Genomic DNA, 20,634 nt, shown 5'->3' with positions numbered 1-20,634 from the left:
TCTGCTTGTAGATTACCGTACCACTGCGTCCTGCCAGCGGGGAGAAGCTCCAAGCAGGACGTGGGTGGCAAACGTGATGCTACATGGTAGGCGGTGGAGCTCGGCGAGAGCTCAGCCTGCCACTGTTCTGGGTGACACACAGCAAAGAGGCTCCATCTCAGCTGCTCTGTAAGGAAAGGCAGCGAGGGCTCCATTTAGGGAATTAGGTGAAGCTCCCTGCTGTGATGGATAGCAAAGCTGCAGGTTAGAGAGCTTGAGCAGGAATAGCTCGGGAAGCGTGGCCTGGTGAGGTCCCAGAGCACCCCACGCCTCGAAACTTGGTGGGACCACAGCCCAGAGGAGCTGGGCGCAGCTGGGCTGGCGGGCGGCCGTGTGCCCTGTAGTCCCTCCTGGATGCTTATCTGCTTGGGACCGGGCACATGTGGGGCAGAGGACCCTTTGCATTAGCGTGCCCACAGGATTTCAGCGAGGGCACTGCTTCCTCCTGCTCCCCGGGGACCGGTGCCTTGCCGGGAGATGGCACAACCTCATCTGCTGGGGCTCCCATCCCTGCCGGCTTCTAGTGCCAGCCCCAGCGCTCCCAGCTCACCCCCGCCGGTCCTCTGCACTACAAACCCTGTCCCTGCGCTCTGCTCCCCATCAGCCGCGCGGCATCGCCTCCCCCTCCCGGACCAGCTACCGGGGCGTGAAGCCACCAGAAGCCAAGGGAGCCCGTCACCCCTCCTGGCCACACACGCCGCCCCGCCACCGTCCCCCGCTTCGCACCAGCATCCCGAAACCAGCGCACGGAGAGGAATGTGAGCAAACACGGACCCCACCTGGCCCCCTCCCGCCCCAAATTCCACCGAGCACCGAAGAGGGGCTGCTGGCGAGCAGGAGCAGTTTCAGTCTACTCCGTATTTACTTATGAATTCCAGCCAAAGAGGCGACAAAGGTGCCAGAGACCTCCCACTCCCCAGGCTTTTCACCCCTCACACCCCAGCATCTCCCCACACTGCTCAGGGTGGGGAGCAGCTCCCCGTGTCCCAGGCACAGCTCCCCTCTGCTCAGTCATTTTTCCTTCCCTCCTGACTGCCGGTGCCTCTACTCGCCTGCCTGCCTGTCTCTATTCCTTTCTGCAAGTGCTGGGGAAAAAAAAAAACATTCTACAGAAGAAAATGCAATCAAATCAAAAGAGAAATGGAAAGAAGCGCCTCAAAAGTTGCTAGACAGGCATTTTCTGTGCAAGATCAAGGGCCAAATTCTGCTTTCATCGCACTGGAGAAAATCTGGACTATCTCCCCTTGAATTAATGGCATTCCTTTGTAAGGGGAACAGAATTTCATTCATTCGCGCCTTGTACAGCAGCAGAGGGGCCATTAATCCTTACAGCTTCCAGTCACGTCTCCCCTGGTTCGCAGCTCCAGCAGGTCCTGCATGGGAAGTCCCAGATCATTTTCTCGCATCCTTCCTTGACTTGTCAGCTCATGATAAACAGCATTTCGCCCCGATCCCAAACGTACAAGCACACTGAGTGATTACATCACCTCCGAACCCACTCCAATAAGATAAAATGTAGCTCGCATCCAATTTGAATAACTCTGTGTTCCCCAGCGGGCTCTCTCCCCTCGTGTGCAGTGCTCAGGGGCCAAATCCTGGTGTGTGCTGCAAGGCGTTCGATCCGCAGTCCCTCCCGTGAATTCGGGGATCGTTGGTCCGGGTTCCTGCCAGAATCGCTGCTGGGGGAACCCTGGCCTACTGCGGCGGACGCTCGGCGTTGCTGCAGGGAGAGAGGCTGGCCTTGCTCCCTGCCGACAGCAGAGCCGTGAAACCACCTTCCCAACACCAGTTCACATCCCTGAGAAGAAGCTGGGCCAGTGCTGGAAACTCTGATTTTTTTCTGCGCTAGTGACAGGGCGGGGGAGAGGGACCTTCAAATACTTGGCACCTCTAAACATCTGGGCTAGCCTCCCCATAGCACCGCAGTATTGCACCCACATCTGCCAGGTGCCCTGAAGCACCTTCAGGTGCACCTTAATGCACATCACTTGCCTTGACCAGCCTCACCTGGGACCCCACCCACACTCCTGCCCATGGACCCTGGGCTCTATTTAAGCTCAGTCCTTTGGCTCCCTTTCCTTCCCTGGGCTGGGTGCATGTCTCCTGTTCTGGCCTCTGGATGGACCTTAGCCATGTGCTAAAGGTTGTCTCCAGTTCTCTTTCTGGCTGCCTTTGCTGGTGGCTGGGCTCCCTGGATGGACCCTTGGCTATGGGTCATCACTCCCTGGGACTCTTGGTGTGCCCTGTTATCAGCATCCAGCTCTACCTGCTGTGTTTGGTGCCTGTAGGGTTCCACCCCATCAGTGCAGGTACCCCCTGTGCTGCCATTACCCTTGGCTCCTGGCTCATCCTGCACCCCAGTCCTGCTCTTGCTATACCTTGGCAAATGTGTGGCTTCTTCTGTGGTTGCTCATCTTGCTCCTGGACTTCACTCCTGGTAGGACAACAGCTAATATTTTCCTTATTGTTGTGGTTTTTGCTGAAAACTGTAATGGAAGTACAATGAGTAGTAGTATTAATGATAAACAAGGTGGTACCCCTTAGCATTAAGGTTTCTGTCTATTTAAAGATGGGTTCAGATGTAGGACCAAGATCCTTTAAAGCTCAAGTTGGCATTCAAGGTTTGGAACCCTATCTTTGCTAGTGCAGCAGGTTTTCTGCTTTCCACAGGGGAGCTCCAAAATAGACAGCAGAGAGGTACCACAGCGGTTGGGATTGGTTGTTGGGGTGATACTACTGACATAAGGAATAAACTATGCCTGTGCATTAAGGCTTATGATGGCCTTGTTGGGCAGGTGCTGCAAGACCACAGAAGACTTAGCCTGGTCCTCCTGGGAGATGTCAGACTCCGTGTGTGGTGCCTTCAGCACATGGCTAATACCGCTGGGAACACCAGACCCTCAATGGTGTTGGCCCCTTCACCCCAGCAGCATCCCCAAGAACATAAAGGCCATATCTTAGGAAACATGGCCACTGGGACAACCCAGTGTTTGTGGGAATGAGACCCACACCCAGGTCACTGCAGGGAGCCCTTCCAAAACCTTACTCAAGCCTGTCCAGGTCATCTGGGAGGGAGCCAGTCTGGCACAACCAGCACCCAAAATCACGCATCAAACCCCTCTGAGATGGGCACCATTCTTATTCAGATCAAGGGACAGCAAATCAATGATGGATTTTCTTATGTGGACAAACACTTAAATCTCAGGACATCTGCACTGAAGGGTCAGCAAGATGTTGCCAGGGAGTGAGGAATTCCCTCTTAACACCTCTGAAGAGCCTAGCAGGGAAGGCAGAAGGCCAAGCCAGCTTCTCGGCAGTACTGGTCGGATGACAATGACTGCCAAAGCAATGGCCCGGCTGCCTTACAGGACCTCCCTTCCCAAGGCATGGAAGGGAGCATGCGTCGAAGCTCCTCAGCACGAGGGAGCGGGTGTGGGATGAAAACAAGGGTAGGAGGATCTGGCAGACTGAGGTTAGCAGGAATCTAATCCTGCCCTTAGGACTAGATAGGCAGTGGCTTTCTGGGTACATAAATGAGTTGTGAAAGGAGAGCTGCCCGCCAGCCTTTGGGGAGGGCTGGGGAGCCGGCGAGCGAGGGCTCTTCCTTGCGTTGCGTCTCTGGGGCGGTTGTGAGCCCCTGGGTAAATAAACAGCTCCAGCTTCCTGCCAGGTCTTAAACCTTTGCAAGAAGAAACTTTTTAAAATAAGCAAATACAGGGAATTCCTGCCGTTTCCTGTCTCACTGCCGGAAACGCGTGGCATAGGCAGGAGCAGCAGCTGGGGCCAGGCCCAGCGCTCCCGGGGCGGCTCCGTTGGAAGGGCCGGTGTTACTGCAGGGTCGTGGAGCTCGTCGCCTGCTGCCGCGCTCTGCGCTGCTTGCGCACACCGTGTTGGACCCCGGGATTTCCCCGCTGTGCAAGCGTGAGGCTGGGGAGCAGAGGAGCAGAAGTACCTTACCCCAGCAGCCGTCCAGCTGAACCTGTGGAGATGGGTTCCCGGGCTGGGACAGAAAGGAGCTAAACGGGCTTTGGCCCAGCACCTCTGCATCAGTTGTCCCATTTGGAGCAATTTGATGTTGACCCACCACTGCAGCTACGCTATTAAACTAGAGCATGGGTGGAGGACGGTATCCCCTAAGCCCCACAGCATTTTCCTTCCAGACCACAAACTCAGTTTGCCTTATTAGAGCTGGGGGTCTGTGAAAAATCAGTGGGAATAAGCCTGACCAACCAGCTGAGAGCCCAGCACCACACTGCGGGAGCAGGAGCCAGCCCTCCTGGGGCTCTCCTGAGGTCAGTCTGGTGGGGCATGGTGGCTTCTCTACCCTTCAGAAACCGTGACCACTTAGGGCAACAGCCCAGTAAATGTCTCTTCTCACAGAAGCTCCTTGGGGCACTAGCAGATTTGGATGGGGAGGGGGGTCCCTGAGTTCTTGTTGGTTTTCATCCAGCTTGATCAACTTGCACATGAGACAAGCAGCCTCGTGCAGCTGGAGTAACCCTGTTGATCTACATGAATTCCTCCAGACGCACACTGGGGTTTATGCTCTACTGGCATTTGCATTTCTACAGTCTGGACTTAGGCTGGGAACTTTTACTGGAGGAATTCTAGCAAAACAGAAGGCAAGGAATAAAAATAACTCTCTTTCTGGGCTGGGTTGATTGCTCTTACACCGGCATAAATCCAGGCCAGCTCTATTGATTTTTAAGGAGTAACTGGGTTTATGCTGGTGTAACTATGTCCCCAGAGCTGCATGAAATGTTTACAACAAAACCTGAAATTACGTGAAGCTAGCAGAGCTTCACTGTTTCGGGGTTTCATTACAAATTTGAATCTCAGACTGAGGTTGTCAAAAGATTCCTTAAGGTTCATGAACCTTTCAGTCAAGCCTTGGCCTAGAGTCAAGCCAAGCCTGAGCTGATTTATAGCTTTGCATGGAAATAATGTGAAATCAGTGGTTTTTATTTGGTCTTGAAGCCGAAGCTCGATGCTTGCAGCCGAGCTTGGCTTTCAAGAGGTCAATTCTCTTTGAAAGTCAAGCTCAAACCTAAATCTGCAGTGGGAGCTGTAGGAGATGCTGCCTAGATTAAAAACACAGGCTGGATTTGCAAGGGTAATAAGGGTGGTGATTTTTTTGCACAGCCCTCTGAGTATGAAAGCAGCAAGGTCTGAGCTGTGCTGCTGCTCCATGCTCGAGGAGCTGGGCAAAAGATCGGATGCGATTCCTTAGGACATGACGGCATGTAAGGAACATTTGGTTCATCTGGCTGCTGAAGATTGCTGAGTACCGTTGGTCCTAATCTCTGACAGTCCCTGCGACTGCCTCTTGGAGAGGCAGGAGATAGCAGTGTTCTTCTGATGTCCCACTTTGCACTTCAAAGATGGTGTAGCTCCTGCTGGTTATATATTGCCTGTGGGATTAAGATTCACAGGCAGCAGTGAAGCAGTTGACAATGTGGTTTGGCAGCACTGAGCCGGCAGCACATGCCTCCTCGCGGCAGCCCCGGGAGGAGAGGATATAAAGCTCCCTTAGCTGTGTGGGGCCATGCTTGGAACTGGCTCAGTCTGCCTGGCTTGTTTCTTTTCATGGACAATTTGGGGTGAAGAAGGCCAGGAATGGTACCTTCCCCTACATCATTTGTAGTGTTGATGTAGAAATGGCCATGGCTTGGTAGTATCTGGCTCCATGAAGGGCAGTGTGACCTACGGCATGAGCAAAACCCCGCTGTGGCATGGCTCCACAGGAGCAAGGGCTTTGTCTGGGCTTGTGCTTGACCATCTGCATGAGACCACCTGTGGTCTCTTGGCAGCAAGTGAAAAAGCCTGGTGTGGGGCAAAGGAAGGAGGCATTTCTGCACCAGAAGGACAGTAACAGCCCTGGACTCCATGCCACCATGCAGCCCTTCCCTCAAAGGCTTGTGGGATGGGGATCACATCTGAGGGGATCTCATCTCCTCTGAGAAGCTCCCAGTCAGGTGGTTGGTTATTTCAGTGTGGTGTTGCTGTTATTTTAATGTTGTGGTGATGCCTAGAGCATCCAGATGCAATCAGAGCCTTGCATGTCCCAGCCCTTGCCAGAAGGAGCTGGCCTGGCTGTGTCCCTGTGCTTGCCACCATGGAGGCACTTCTCAAACTGACAATAAATCAGGAGCTGAGGTCTGCTGGGAACTCCTGCAGAAGGTACTGCAGTACCTCAGGCAGGGTCTGAGGACCCCCCAGACAAGGGTCTGTAGTTGCAGAGCTGGACCATCCTTGCCTGCTCATGGAGCTATGTCCTCAGCAACTGTCCTGCAGTGATGAAAAAGATCCCCAGAAATGGGACCCAACCTTAGGGCACTAAACCCAAACCCTTCATTTCCTCAATCTTGTTTGAGCAGCATCACTAGACTTCTTCCTGCAGGACTATTTAGTTGAACTTCTTGGATGGCTGGATAAATGCTCGATATCAGCTTGTCCAGTGTGCTCTTTGAATATGTGATCACCCGCATCCTGGCTGTTTAACAGCAGCCTTGTTTGAGTGTTTTGGGGACTGAGATTCACTGGCAAAACTGTGCTTATCTAATCTGAGACTAGAGAGCAACATGTAATTTTCCTGGGCAATCACAGCTAATGAGTGCAGTTCAAAAGTTAACTTTTGGCCAGCCATGCATAGAGTAAACGAGCCAAAATGAGATTAATTGAAAATCAATTGAAGGGACTTGACATGTGCTCACAGAGATGGCCCAAGCAAAACTAGAGGCTAAATTCAATGGATAAATAACTCATTGTGAGTTATTTGCTCAGCTCTACTTAAGTGGTTGATTATGTGGGTCTTTGGTTAATTGACTTATTGAGTGGTTGGCGTGGGTTTTTGGCTGCTTGCTCACTCCCTGCACGTTTTTGCTATTAACTTAGCTGTTTGATGGAACAAGTAGTCTATTGTCTATTTTTTGCTGGCTAGGTTGGTGTTTGGTTGGATATTGGCTCTTGGGCTAATTGAACACATCTGCTGTTGGCTGTACCGTGGCTTGCTGGGTTCATCACTGGCTCTTTGTTTCATTGCCTGTCTGATGTGTCAGTGGCCCAGTTTGTCACGGATTGGATGCTTGCCTACCTAATTTCCTGCTCCTTTGCACTTGCAAACTGGGTTCTTGCTTTTTATGGTTGCCATTTGTGGTTGCCATTGCCTCTTCCATGATGCTTGGGCTCCTGAGCTGCAGTGAGGTCTCCTTGGCAAGCTGCATTCAGTGCATCATCTCTAGGACGTCTGAGGATTGTCACCAGGAAGAATGGACGTTTTCTGGAAGTCCATTCCCAGCTGTAGCTGTGTTCTGCAGCCCTGGCATAGCTCCATCCTGACCTTTTTACTTTTTCCATTGAATTCCTCCTCACTTCTGCTGGGAAATGTGGCACAGGAGCCTTTGGGTTAGAAACAGGTGGGATGCTGGCTCAGAGGGAGGCTCCAGCTTGAGTGGGGAAAGGGGAGGGAAACAAGGAGAACAGAGAAGAGACCTGGGCAGGAAATGATCCCTGGAAGTCTATTAAAAAGCTCAGTTGATTTTGACAGGCAGTCTACATGCTCTTTTGTTTGCCTTTGGCCCTCATCTAACTTTAAATTTGGGATGAAAGAGTATTTTTCCACTGTGACAAGAACCATTCCTTAGAGATGCATGTTGCATAGCCTAGAAATCAGATTCATGCAGTGAAAAGTATATTTGAGAGCAGAGCCAGGAGCCAGCTGAGAGGAATTCATGAGGGACAAGGGTGGGAAGGAGGGAGAGCCTTCCCTGTGCTCTTCCTCTGTGCCTTGCTGGAGAACCTGAAAGCCATTAGTGCACTGGTCCCTCGGGGCAGCCTGGCCGGGCTGGGCTCAGGCTGATGTGAGAGGTGTTGACTGGAGCTGACGCAGACTTGACAAGACCCCAGGGAGACACTCAAATTAGCTTATTTACAGCTCTCCTGCTCTCACTTCATCTGCCATGCTTGTAAAACACTCAAAGGAGGTGTCAGTGTGTGTGAGTCCTGCAACAGCAGGAAGAACACTTCCTGCTTGTCTGGGGGAGCCCCATGGCATGCTTGGCAGTGCTGAGTGGCTGTGGCATGTGCAGGTGTCCCCCACAGCCCCTGAGTGGCTTTGAGTGACCCTTCTGTAGTGTACCCTGTCCCTCAGGCTGAGCACAGGGAATGAATTGGCTCCTGCTGTATGAGCCCTCCGGATCAAGGTTGAAGTCATGGCCAGGGTGGGAATGCCATGAAATCTGCTCTGGGAGCATCTGTCCCTCAGCTGGCCCTGCCCTGGGCTTTGCACCCCTCAGAGACCTCATTGCCCAGACAGACCAGCCATGACTCCATGGACCATCCTGAGGGATCCTTGCTGCTCTTCTCGGACACATGAAACCAATGGTGTCTGGGCAAAAGCTGGCTGCTTCCCCAGCTAGGGAGTCAGGGGAAGAGTGTCCTCCATGTCTGAGCAGTTTCTGTTGCCCCAGCCTCCTTCTGTAATGTCAGGCACAAGATATCCCTTTGTTTTTTAGCCCTTGTTCCAAATACTGGATTTTCCTGGTGAGCTGCAGCAGTAGGCTTGGTGATCAGTTTTTGTTAAAAAAGGTCAGTCCTTTTGTTTCAGACTTTATCTTGGATTTCTCCAGCTGTACAGTGGCCAAAACCTCCTAGGTGAATACAATGAATGCAGACCTAAAACGCAGGAGTCCCCTTGAGCAGCCAGACTCCCTCAGCATCTGTGCATGCCCGAAGAGCAACGCCCTGAAGGGTGTGAAGCTTTTGGCTCCCACCACAGACTTGTCAATAATGCCCATCTTGGTGCATCTCTGAAAGGCCCATGCAGAGCCCTGGGCCAGGTGGGGTGGGAGCAGGGCTGAGGAGCACACCTTGCACTGGAAGCTCTTGCTCCAGCTATTTGGCTGCACAAGGAATGTGCATGGAAATAGTTCTTACATTAGCAAGTCAACTCATCTTTTTCTCCCCACCTGTCTCATTCTTTCTCTTTTTCCAATTCTGTGGCTTGTTCCTCAGCAGGCAGCTTGGGCTGGCTGGCAGGAGCTGCTCTGGGACATACCAGGCAACAAGGGAAGATGCTGCCTGTCTAAAGCTCCCAGGAGGTCACTGAAAGGTAAGAGACCAGAATAGGCCAAATTCTAAGCATTTTTGTTGCTGTCTGAAGTTTCTCCTGTCTTGGAAAACGCCTTCGGGGCCATCTTGCTGGAATCCTGCAGAAAAACACAGGGCTTTGGGAGGGCAGATGAACTGAAGGTGGTTTGGGGGGGTTTCGATTTGTTTGTTTAGCTTCTTGGAGAGGCAGTGAGGAAGAAAAAGGTGAGCGACAGGGTGGTTCCTACTTAATGCAAGCTCAAAAGGAGAAAAATACAGAAAGAAGAGAAAATGTGAATAGATTAGACCAGCAAGGGATTATGTGCCCCCAATCCTTGGACTTCAGTGGGCCAGAGATGCCTCCTGCAGACCTTGTCCTTGGCTCCCACTTGTGACCATGAGGTGCACCAGTACAGCGTGCGCCATCGCCATGACGTGAGGATCAGTCCTGGGGGTGCCGCTCTCGGAGAGCCCAGCCTGGGACTTGGGCCACTGCATGCCCATACCCTGTGGGCTACCCAGCAGCCACAGCAGGTTCTTCCTGCCCTTGTGTGCCCTGAATTTGATGCAAACGCAATCCCTGCCATGTCTTGTCCCTTGCTGAGCTCACAGCTTGTTTGAACCCCTCAATGGTAGCACTGGAAGAGGGGAGGGGAGTTTCTACCCGTCTGTTTTCCAAGCCAGAGGAGAAATATTTCATCTGCTAGCAAGGCTGATGGTGGATTTTTGCCTCTCAGCAGCATGGGCTGAGGTGGCAGGTGAGGGTGGCTGTGCAGGCGTTGAAAGGCGAGAGGGTTCGTGTACCGGCACCATTAATAGTTTACATACTGAGGCAGTGAAACAGTGATGCTCGTCGCAGATGCCGCAGCTGTGTGGGCCATGATGTGTCTGTATTTATGCAGCCAGCTTCTTGGGGAGTACGTGGGTAACACGGAGCTTTCTGAAATACTGCTGCAAGGGCTGGATTTATCCCAGGTAGGTTTACTGTGATAGTTTGTGCAGATCAAGTGATCAGCAATTAAAATCAGAGAGGATCTGCCCAAAGAAAGGGCTTGAATTCACATTGCTAAGCCAGCACCCCAACCCCTGGGCCAGCTGAGATGCAGCAGCTGGATCAGCTCCACCATGTCTCTGCAAGCTGGTAGCACCCAAGTTTCTCTGATGCACCTCTGTCCTCCCCGGCTCCTGTCAGCCCCTGCCAGAAGGTTTTCTTTCTAGAGCACGGGGCTCTGCTCTACTGCAGCCCGGCTGGGCTGAATTAAGCAGTGAGCTGCTCCGCGAAGCTAAGAGCCATCCAGAAAGATACTGCAGGGATGGGGACGCAGGGGGAGACCAAAGGAGCTCTGAGGTGTCCTGGAGCCCGCAGGGTTTGTGAGTGCTCGGCCCGATGCAAATATCAGTTACCCTGGGCCTCCAAATGGAGTTTTTTAGCCCCAGTGAAGTGAGGACAAGTATTAATGTATGGATTCTTGTTCTACAGCAAGGAAGAATTTTCTGGATGAAAGCTCTAATTAGATTTGTTTGGACCATGTTCACATGCCTCCTGGGTTCACTTTCACAAATGCTTTAAATAACAGTTTTATTGGCAGGAACATTTGTGCAAATGGCAAATTTGGGGTCAGCATCTCAGCTGATATAAATAAGTGCAGGCTTCTCCAAGGCTGTGGAGGTACACCAATTTACACCCACAGAAAGGCAGGCTCCCTAAATGAATATTGAGAAATTAGTCTTGGAACCTAAACTTGGAGCGAAAACCTCCAAGTGTTTGTACTGGAAACCTTATCCTGAAGCTGCAGCAGCTTTCAAAGTGCAACAGGGAGCATCAACCACCGGTCAGCAGGGATCCTGGCATCTTCCAGCATCTCCTCACCGCCTCTGTCTCCCCAGATTGCGGCCAGCCCTTCCAGTACCACTTACCCTCTTGTTTCCACCATCTGGAGTGAGCTCCATGGTCTGGACTGGCTGCCCCAGGCACATGCAGAGCCCTTGCCCCTCTGGGGCTTGGTCCAGTCCAGCTCCTTGTCAGGGCTTTGGGAGTGTTGAGTTTGGAGGCTTTGAGGGATGGAAACTAAGGGGGATGGGGCCGAGCCTGGGGATGGCAGGAGAAAAAGGAGGCGAGGGGCCCTCTGATTGCTGTCTCCTGGAGGAACTGGAGCATGCCCAGAAACAATAAATGTCCAGTGATGATTTGATGCAAGTTAAGATGGAAAAGCATCACGGAGGGTGCGTCTGAGACGAGCTCTCACTTTAAACTTTGGTGAACTCTTGAACAAATTCTTGTGCGTTTGCAAAGCTGCGCTCCATATGGGCCAGGGCTCCCCGAAGAGGGGGGTGGTTCCCCCCCGGGGATGCAGAACCTGCTCAGGACACCTTAGGCCAGTGCTACAGATGGGGAGAGGTGAGGTCAGGGGTGGCTGAGCTGATGCAGGAGCACAGGAGGGAGCAGAGGTGCTGGATGCTGTGCGCAGAGACGTGCTGCCTCAGCTCCCTGTTATTCCGGGGGGCACTCGGGACCACACCTGGCAGGGAGCGGGTCCGGCCCTGGCCTTGCTGGCAGGATGCTTCACTGAGTGCAACAGTCTTCACATCCAAAATGTTCCCCAGAACACCTGCCTTGCATGATGAAAGCTGAAATATAATATAAGAATGAGCTTTAAACCTAGAGGAAGAGGCAAAAGCTACTCCCAGGCTACTGCCAGTAAAATCAGAGGCACCAACCGTGCTCCAGGTCTTTGTGGACTCAACATCCATCACCTCTCTGGTCCCAGGCAGTGGTGGAGCAGAGCTCCCTGTCCCAGCTGGCACTGCACAGGCTATGAGCAGGGCTGGAAGCGGGCTCGGGTGCGATTTGGGGCACCTCCTGGGAACTTCAGTGCACGCAGCCTTGTAAAGCCCCTACTTGATGTCAGCACCCTTGGCTTGGCCGTGGGGCTGAGCTGTCCTGGGAAGCCCCAGCTCCCTCATGGCCGGGCAGCAGGGCGGCTTTCCCAGTGCAGAAGTAGAGCAGCGGGGCTGGCTGGGGCTGGAGCCCCTTGGTGCTGTGCCTCTGTCGCAGGGGCATCGTGGCTCGCTGCTTCTCACAGCCCTTTTCAGGCAAATTCTGCACATCTGGTCAGAGCCCCTGGCTCCAAAATCCCTTCTGCCGGGCTGCAGGTAGACAGCTCAAAAGACCAAGAGAGGGTTTTAATCCTTCACTGACCTACGCAGATTATTCTTGCTTTCCAGGTCAAGCATCACGGAAAGGAAGGATGACAGCGGGTGTGCAAAGCAGGCTGCGCCTGGCCGCGGTGCTCCGCTGCGGATGGACAGCGGCTCCTTGGCAGCAAGGGGAGCATGAGGTGAGGAGTGACAGAATAACAGCAGAGTAGGAAATATAATCTTTCCTAAGAAAATATATTTCCTGATGTCTGCATGGGTCAGACCTGGCTATTCCTGCCTTGCCTGACTGAAGGCAGTGGTGGGGAAGGGGTTGGGGAGATGCTCTGACTTTCCCATTCCCTGACCCACTAGGCATCCCAAATATTTTCCCTCCCAGTAACTGTCACTCAGTCCAGTCGTTTTTTGGTGGGCTAGAGACAGCTGGTCCGGAGGTGGTGGTGGGATAGGGCAAGGTGCATGCCTGGAGAACACAGGTCTCTGCAGAGGTGTTAGCACTGCTGGGGAGCCTCTGCCCCATCCCAGATGTGACAGCATGCAGAAAGCACCCAGAAAGTTGCTGGCATGGCAGGGCCTGACCCCCCCCCCCACCACCACCCCCCCGCCATGCGTGAACCACCAGCACCACCCGGGCATTTTCCATCCTGGCACAAAGCTGCGGGACTAAGCTGGGAGCCCCGATCCCACCTGGTCTCAGCAAATGGCACCGGTGTGAGCCAGCCCTGGGCATGGAGCAGTGCTAAAATCAGCAAATCACCAGTGAAATTACCCCCACTCCCATAAATACCACCCAAACCAATTAATTATCTTGCTGATCACCACTGCTCTGTATGTGGGGCCAAGGGGAGCTGCTCCGTGCCTCCCCCAGGCATCCAGAAACACAGGGAGTTATTCAGAGAAGGGAAATCCCTGTTTTGCTGCGGGGCTGGGGGGGGGGCACGGGGAATCCAGGCCAGGACTTGCCTGTCACTATCCACCCCCGCGCAGGGGAGCCGAGCCCGGGGTCAGGCAGGTAAAGGGCTCCGGGCTCTGCGCAGTCACCCGGAATAAGAGGGGGAGGAATGTGCGGGGACTGCGGCCTCGCTGAGGGGGTTTGGGGTGGTGGGGGTTGAGAGGAAGGTGCAAGTACCTCCCAGGGGCTTTATGGGGAGCAGTGCTCCTCTGGCGATGGGGTGTCAGTCATCGAAATAATGATGCAGCATCCCTCTCCTCTGAGGCTTGCCCAGTCCCGGGGCTCAGTGGCCCGCACCCAGCCAGCCCCGAAGCCACCTCACGGAGCCATCTGGCTCTTTCTCCTGTGGTTTCCATGCAGGGCTTCTGCAGCGTGGGGAGGGGGGCCCTGCACACAGGTACCTGTGTGCAGATAGTCCCTGCATCCACAGCAAAGAGTATCTTAAACAGCGCAAGCCCTCCAAATCCACTCCAGCATCATTTTGGGGAGGGAGCAGAGCATGGCTGGGTGCGGGTAGCCCTGCCCTCACACCCAATAAAGTGTAGCTGTGTCTGGTTTGTATCTAAAGGGGAAAAGAGAGGAGAGAAAAAGCCTCTCTGAAATGAGATTCCTTACATGACAGTGTGCTGACATGCTCCAGAGTGATTTTGGCAAGAAACGGGAAAGCTAAGCAGGAGCTGGGGTTTGCAGGATTGTGCAGGCACCCGGGGGGCTGGGGGGGCTGCAGGGCTGCTGTGCTCCTGCTCCCACACCTTCTTGCCCAAAGCTGCTGCTCATCCTCGGTGCTGACCTCGCCGGGGCACTGCCCTGCTGAAAAGGGAACTCTAATGCAAACTTTTGGGGTTTTATTTCACCCCCCTCTTTCTCTCACCTCTGTCCCTCCGTCCCAAGCTAAGCCATCGGTGTGGGGGTCTCCAGCAGCCCAGAGCTTTGTGGTGCAGGTCTGTGTCCCCAGCCAGCGACAGGGCTGTCCATCAGGCTCCCCTGCAAAAAGCCTCCCTCTAACCCCATCACCCCATGGGTTTCGCCCTTGGACGAGGCAGTGCATCGCACCCCCGCATGCTCAGGGAAGCAAGCGCACACAAACCCCGAATTCCCAGGGAGCAGCTGCATCCCCATCGCTCTCCAGGGCTGTCCCTTGGACAGATGGTTTAGGGCATCAGTTCCCAGCCTGCACCCCCTCAAGCTGTTTCGCATCACGCGCCTGGTACCCGCACGCCGGGAGAGCGTGTTTCGGCGCAGGGCTTGTTTACGAGCTGTTGGCTTTGGCCGTGGGCTCTCCGCTGTGCGTTGGCCATGGGGCCGGACCCCGGCGGGATGGAGCTGGGGGCCACGGGCACTGCTCCCACTGACACGCGGGGGCCGGGGGGATTCACAGGCGCTTTTTCAAGCATCTGGTGGTTGAATATTTATGAAGTAGGAGAGCAAACCAAACACCGGGAATCAAAGGGAACCAAGCCTGACACTTGCAGTTGCTAAAAGGGTCAGGAACTGGTTTCTTCCCCACAGCTGTGGGGCAGGAGCAGCGTGTCCACCCAGGACAGTGGGGCGGGAGGCAGCAGACAAACCCATCAGCCAGCTCCATCCCAGCACGGCCAAGCCATGGTGGTGTAGCCTGGAGCCGTGCTGATTTATGCCCCTGCTGCTGCTCCAGCCCCGAAATGTTAACTTCCTTCAGCAGGATCCTGCTCCTAAGGTCTTTTTGGAAAACTCTGTGCTCTCTCTGCACGGGTCTGGCACAAAGAAATAGCTGTTGCTCCCCTGCCTGCAGGCAGCTGGGGCTCGGGGAGAGCCGCTGCTGCCAGGGGTGTCGGTAAATCCCTGCTGGGAAAGGAGGAAACCTCCAGGCAGCTGTTCCCAAATGGGCTTGGAAACGCTGGGAGCCCCGTGCCCCAGCCGGCGACTACCTCGCCAGCAGCATCAGCACACGCAGCGCGGGAGGCCGGGGCTCGTGCGGCCAGGGTTTATTTCTTCAGTCTCTCTGCATTTATTTATTTTGTTTTATATTAATTCTTTTTAATAGTTTCTCTGAGTGCTCCCTGGGGCTTTTTTTTCTTCTTATTTAGGGACTTGAGGAAAGCTGGAGCAGAAGGGAAATATTATCAGCCAAGCTGGGATTTCTACCACATGCAGGAGTTTCACTCCCTTGTGCCCGTCACCACCCTCCACCCACACTCACATGCTGCCAAAGCCAAGAAAAGGGTTTTCTCTGGTCACTCAGCCCTGGGGAGCACAGCTAGCAGCCTGTCCTTTCCCTGGCCTGACTGCTACCTCTGTGTGACCGCTAAAGCTTTGCCAGTGACTTGCCTGTGTCCCTGCTCTGGGGCTACGAAGAGGAGACTGGTTAAGGACCTGCCCACCCATTGCAGGAGGCAGTGCAACGGGTAGTGCTGACTTTATTCCATTCTACAGCAGAGAGGACCTCGAGCTCAAGTATCCCATGTTTTCTGGTGCTGCGGTGTCCTCCAGGCTTCTCCATGCTGATGGTTTCGGACCCACCCTGGTAATGTCCTGCCATCCCCAAGGCTGACAAGACTCACCCCCCAGTGATACAGCATCGCTGCTGCCTCCAGACAGAGCCTGCGCTAAACCATCGCTGTCCCCCAAGGCTACTGGTCCACCTCCCCTGCTTGCTGAGCGGGGCTTTCCAAAAGGCTTTGAGTTGCTTAGGGATGTGCCAGAAAGTCTCACCCTTGGGGATTTCATTACTGGAAAGTGCTGCAGGAGCAGAGAACATCTATTAAAGCTCCTTGTCTCTAGCAGCGTGGAGGACGGAGGGATGCTTGCCGCTCAGCAGTGGTACCCACGGCCCTGGCCGGGATGCCACCTCAGCAGCTGCTGCTCCCAGAGTTTCAGTGGATCCAGCACAAACCCCAGCGCTATCTCTTGGTGGGATTTCCAGACCGTCGGGGGAGCGGTTTGCTGGGACAAGTTTCTGACAACTCCCGTGACCCTGCCCAGCGCTGGTCCCCAGGGACATCGGGGAAGATGGGCAAACCCGCCCTGTGCCAGGGGCACGGTTTTGTGCTGCTTGCACCAGCTCCAAAGGAGGTAATAACAAGAGTTTTGTGCAGCTCATCATACCAAACATCTGGGAAACATCTTCAGGCCTGCGGGTGGGATACATCCTTGGGTGCTGCCGGGGAGGGGTGTGTGGAAAGGGGCTTCCCTGGGGCTGAGGGGTGGCCCAGCTGGAGGTGTGGCTTTTGGATAGAGCAGCTCCCAGCAGCATCTCTCCCATGGGTTTGCACAGGCAGGACTTGCCGCTCCCTTTGCCAAGCGCTTTCCCAGCCACTCCTGCCTGCCAGTGCCTCCAGATGGGTTGGGACACATTTTCCCTTCTATCACTCCAGACCCCCAGCTAGGTGGGTTTCGGCGCCGGCGCCTTCAGCTGGGTTTTTACATGAGTCCTCTGCCCCAGTGGGGTCTGTGGGTGGGTGCAGCTGCTGGGAAGATACCTGGTCTTGGCATGCCAGAGCCAACAGGAGCCAGGAAAAGCAGCTGGTTGAGCAGCGGCGTTTCACCTCATCAATGGAGATGGAAGTGTATGACCCCGTGGGGTGTCCCGGCCGGGTCCTCCCTTTCCCCATGGCCTCTGTTCCCACCTCCTCCACTCCCTCTCCTGCAGTGGAGGGAATTTAGCCAAGGAGCCCAGATCTGACATCATCCTGCAAAAGAACAGGAGAGTTTCAACATGTATGATGAGAATGGTGCAAACACAACCCATCTGTTGGAGCCTTTCAGTGAGTTCTCATCCTGCTCCCAGCTCCCCATTCTGTCTGGGGCTGGGCAGCACTGGGATGCAGGTCGCATCGCTGGGGTGGCATGGAGCAGGGAATTCGGTAAATCACTTTGCTAACGGGGGATGATGCTGTGGGGGCTGTGCCCTGGGGTTGCTGTCAGGAGGACATGGGATGCTGGAGGCACTGCCAGCCCCTGCCGGTGTAGGGACTGGGCTAACTGGGAGGGCCCCTGGAGATGGCGTGCCTGGGGAGCCCATGAGTGTGACACCCAGGGGTAAGGGCTGGGTTTGGGTCCAAGCAGCCTGGCAGCTCTTCCTCCTGTCCTGCCGGGGAGCGGGTGGGTCTGGTGAGGCACAGAGTGGGATGGGGAGGACAAACAGCACTGCAGAAGAATACATATCAACAATTTAATAAGCCTCCCAGCTGGGAGTCATCAGGGCGAGATTACTGGCAGTAATAATAAGGGAAGCAGACCCCAGCCAGTGCAATAATACCTTCGTGCTGGCTGGGGCGAGGTGTTCTCCTGGGAAAGCAGGTTGGGCGGCCGAGCTCCCGCGGCGTGGGGACCGGTGCTGCCTCTCCAGCAAGGCGGGAGCTGCCGGGGCAGGGAGCACCCTGAAGAAGGGCTGTCTTGAAAAGCCATTTGCAGGCAGCTGCTCAGAGCCCCCCCCCCAGCAGAGCTGGGGAACGGGCTCCTGTTCCTTCCCAGGACTGGTGGTATTGAGCCTAAAAAGGGAATTGTTGGAGTCTTTACCAAAGAAGGAAGGCTGGCTGCGCCGCCGGCAGGCAGAGCTGGGGGGACGGATGCCACGGCACAGCCCGCAGGTTTGGGGGCTCGCTCCCCTCCTTGTCCCCTCGAATGCATGGGGGCCAGATCCAGCCCAGCCGTGCTGCGGAGGCTGGTGCTGTGCACTTCCCTCCTCCGGGCTGAAGGGCTGAGCTGCCCGGATCCTGTGCACCCCACGCAGCGGCTGTGGGGTGGCAGCGGCAGGGATGAGACCTGCAGTCCCTTCTGTAAATGCACCTTCCCTCCTGCACGTGTTTAATCAAGGCTCCCACGGGGGGAGGAGAAAGCGCCGTACCCCAGCTTCGTGCTCCTCCGAGGGCCTTCCTCCACCCTCCCTCCTCCAAGCCGCTTGGTACCAGGTAGGGCAGCAGCGGAGAGCTCTGCCCTGGGGCATGCAGAGACCTTCCACTGCCCTGCACCCCATGGGAGGGGGGCTCTCCCCAGGCTGGCAGATTTATTTCATACCTACTCATCCCTCTGTCCCTGTCACCATCACCAACCAACCTTGCCCACCAAAGAGATGGGCAAAGCATCCTGCAGCTGGAGAGCTGTACCACGAGGCCAAGTCGTGGTGAACAGCAAGTGCTGCTGCCGTGCAGAGGTCCCAGCAAGGACCAGCCAGAGGCTCTGCCTGGGGCAAGGGCTCCTAAGCTATTTTACAGTGGGGGATTGCAGCTCTCGATGGGCTACAGGTCAAATGCACCGTTATTAGAACTTAGTAAATGTGGTTCTAACAACCATCTGGCACTTTTTACATGCAGTAACCATCCCATTACATCGAAATAAAATCCACATTTAAGGCACTTAATTGCACAAGTGGCCTTTAGCTTTTTCTCTCTCATCTCATAGAAAAAAAAAGCTCCTTTCCATTTCCATCTGTCACAGCAGAGGAGCTCGGCTGTGGGTCTCTAGCCTCCTCTCGAGGTTGGCCTGGTGCATGTGGGGTGTTTCAGCCCTGGGGGTAGTGGGGTGGTGGGGTCCCCAGCATCCCTGGGGATTGCGTGGTCATCTCCTGTGATGGACTAGAGCAAGGTCACAGACCTGAACAGAAGAGAAATGCCATCTCACAAGGGATTTTGAGATCATTTTAGTTTGGCTTGGCTCCAATCCTGGGCAAAAAGAAGAATCTTCCCCTTCCTCTAGTTTCTCTCCAGGAAGGGCAACAATGGATGGGATGGGATTTCCAGGATGGGAAATGCCATCACAGTAACATGTTGGTTACTACAAAATGCAAGGTGATGCAAACCTAACTCAGCAAAGCAAAAGCCCTTTCTGGGACAGAATATCAAAATCAGAACATTTTTTCTTTCCCCCAGGAAAGCTACAGTGACAGGATTTTGCAACACACTTCAGAGGAGCTACATCTCCCAAAGGAAAATGGGAGAGGAATAACGCAGTGCCAGGCGGCATCCTCAGCGCGAGATGCTCACGGCACAGATGGGTGTCTGCATCCTCACCCCATCATGCCCATCTGTGACGGATGGGTGCCTGTATCCTCAGTCGGGTACCCATCCGGGCCGTGACCATCACTCGCATTGAGGCAGTCAGATACATTCAGGCTTAATGATTAAGGGATTTAGGTAAAATTGGTTGGTTCGGTGCTGTTGAAACAGAGGTGGTGGGCAGCACATATCAGCTGGGCTTTATAAACCACTGGCGAAGCTGTCCCAACCACACCTCGGTGCCACCCAAAGAGGAGCCAACATCAAGTCAGGGCTCCGGCACAGAGGGAGAAGCAAGGGCAGCTAGGCAGAGCGGGCAGCAGGCTGCCTTCTCGGCGGTGGCTTTCCACATTAAGCAGCTCTGCAGCATCTTGCTTTCCCCCAGAGAGACCAAAAGCCTTGTCCACGTTACACCAAGCACCCCAAAACCTGGGGAGAGCAGAGGCAGAGCGGCGGCGGGACGGGTGCGTGAGCTGGAGCTGCACCGGCTGCAGGGGATCTTCCCTGGAAAGCAAAAAGCACAAGTTCCCAGTGCCCTCTGCAGGAGGAAGCACAGCCCCTTTCCCCAGATTTTGGGGCCTTCCAGGAGGGCAGTGAGCAGCAGGACGGGCGTCTGTCACACGTGGCTTGCTGTGTCCCCTGCGGGACAGGGACCCGGCGGCACACCTGCCTGTCCCTTGGGGTTCCCGATAGCATGGCCGTGGCCATTCCCAAGGGTCACCTGAAATAATCAAAACAAGGCAAATAGGTGGTGCTAGTTATACACCGTGGGGAAATCCAGCTTGGTTAACTGAGAGGTTTGTCTTTTGCAGCAGAGCGAAACCTTACACTTAACCTTACACTTGCTTTTTTATTTCTTTTTTTCATTTTGTACTTTGAGAAAACCAAGGGAAAAAATGAAGAGGTGACAAAATAAGGCTCCCTTAAATCAGGGATTGCTGAAACGATCCCTTAACCTGCCTCCATCGAGGCATCCGAGAGAGCAGCATTGCACAGATTTACTTGTTCACTTGCAAACACCCTTCCTGAAGCCTCGCTGCTGCCTCGGGGAGCTCCCTCCTCACCGCGAACCCCACGCCAGGAACGAGGGCACCGCTCCCGAGGACTCGCCGATGAAGCTCGCAAGAAATGCCCCCTCCAGGCTGTGGGAGGTGGCCCACCCCGGCCGGGAAGCGTGCAGCGGGGAGCTGCCCTTTCTGCCCCTGCTTTGCTGGAAAGGGAAGGCTTTTTGGCAAGCGGCAGCCGAGGAGCGGGTGGCTTTGCCAGAGTCTGGCTGGGGTGGTCAGCTGTAATTAAGAGCAGGAGGTTACTGCGGGGGGTGACGGCAGAGGCTGGCACCCGCTGCCGGTCACTCGGCGGTGGCAGAGGTAACTGCATCCCGGGTGGATTAGCAGCCCCGTGTTGCTCGGTGGCTGCTCTGTGTAGTCC

This window comes from Phaethon aethereus (genome assembly GCF_964289735.1).
Source record: "Phaethon aethereus genome assembly, chromosome: 16".
NCBI classification, from domain to species: domain Eukaryota; kingdom Metazoa; phylum Chordata; class Aves; order Phaethontiformes; family Phaethontidae; genus Phaethon; species Phaethon aethereus.
This window is presented reverse-complemented; position numbering follows the sequence as displayed.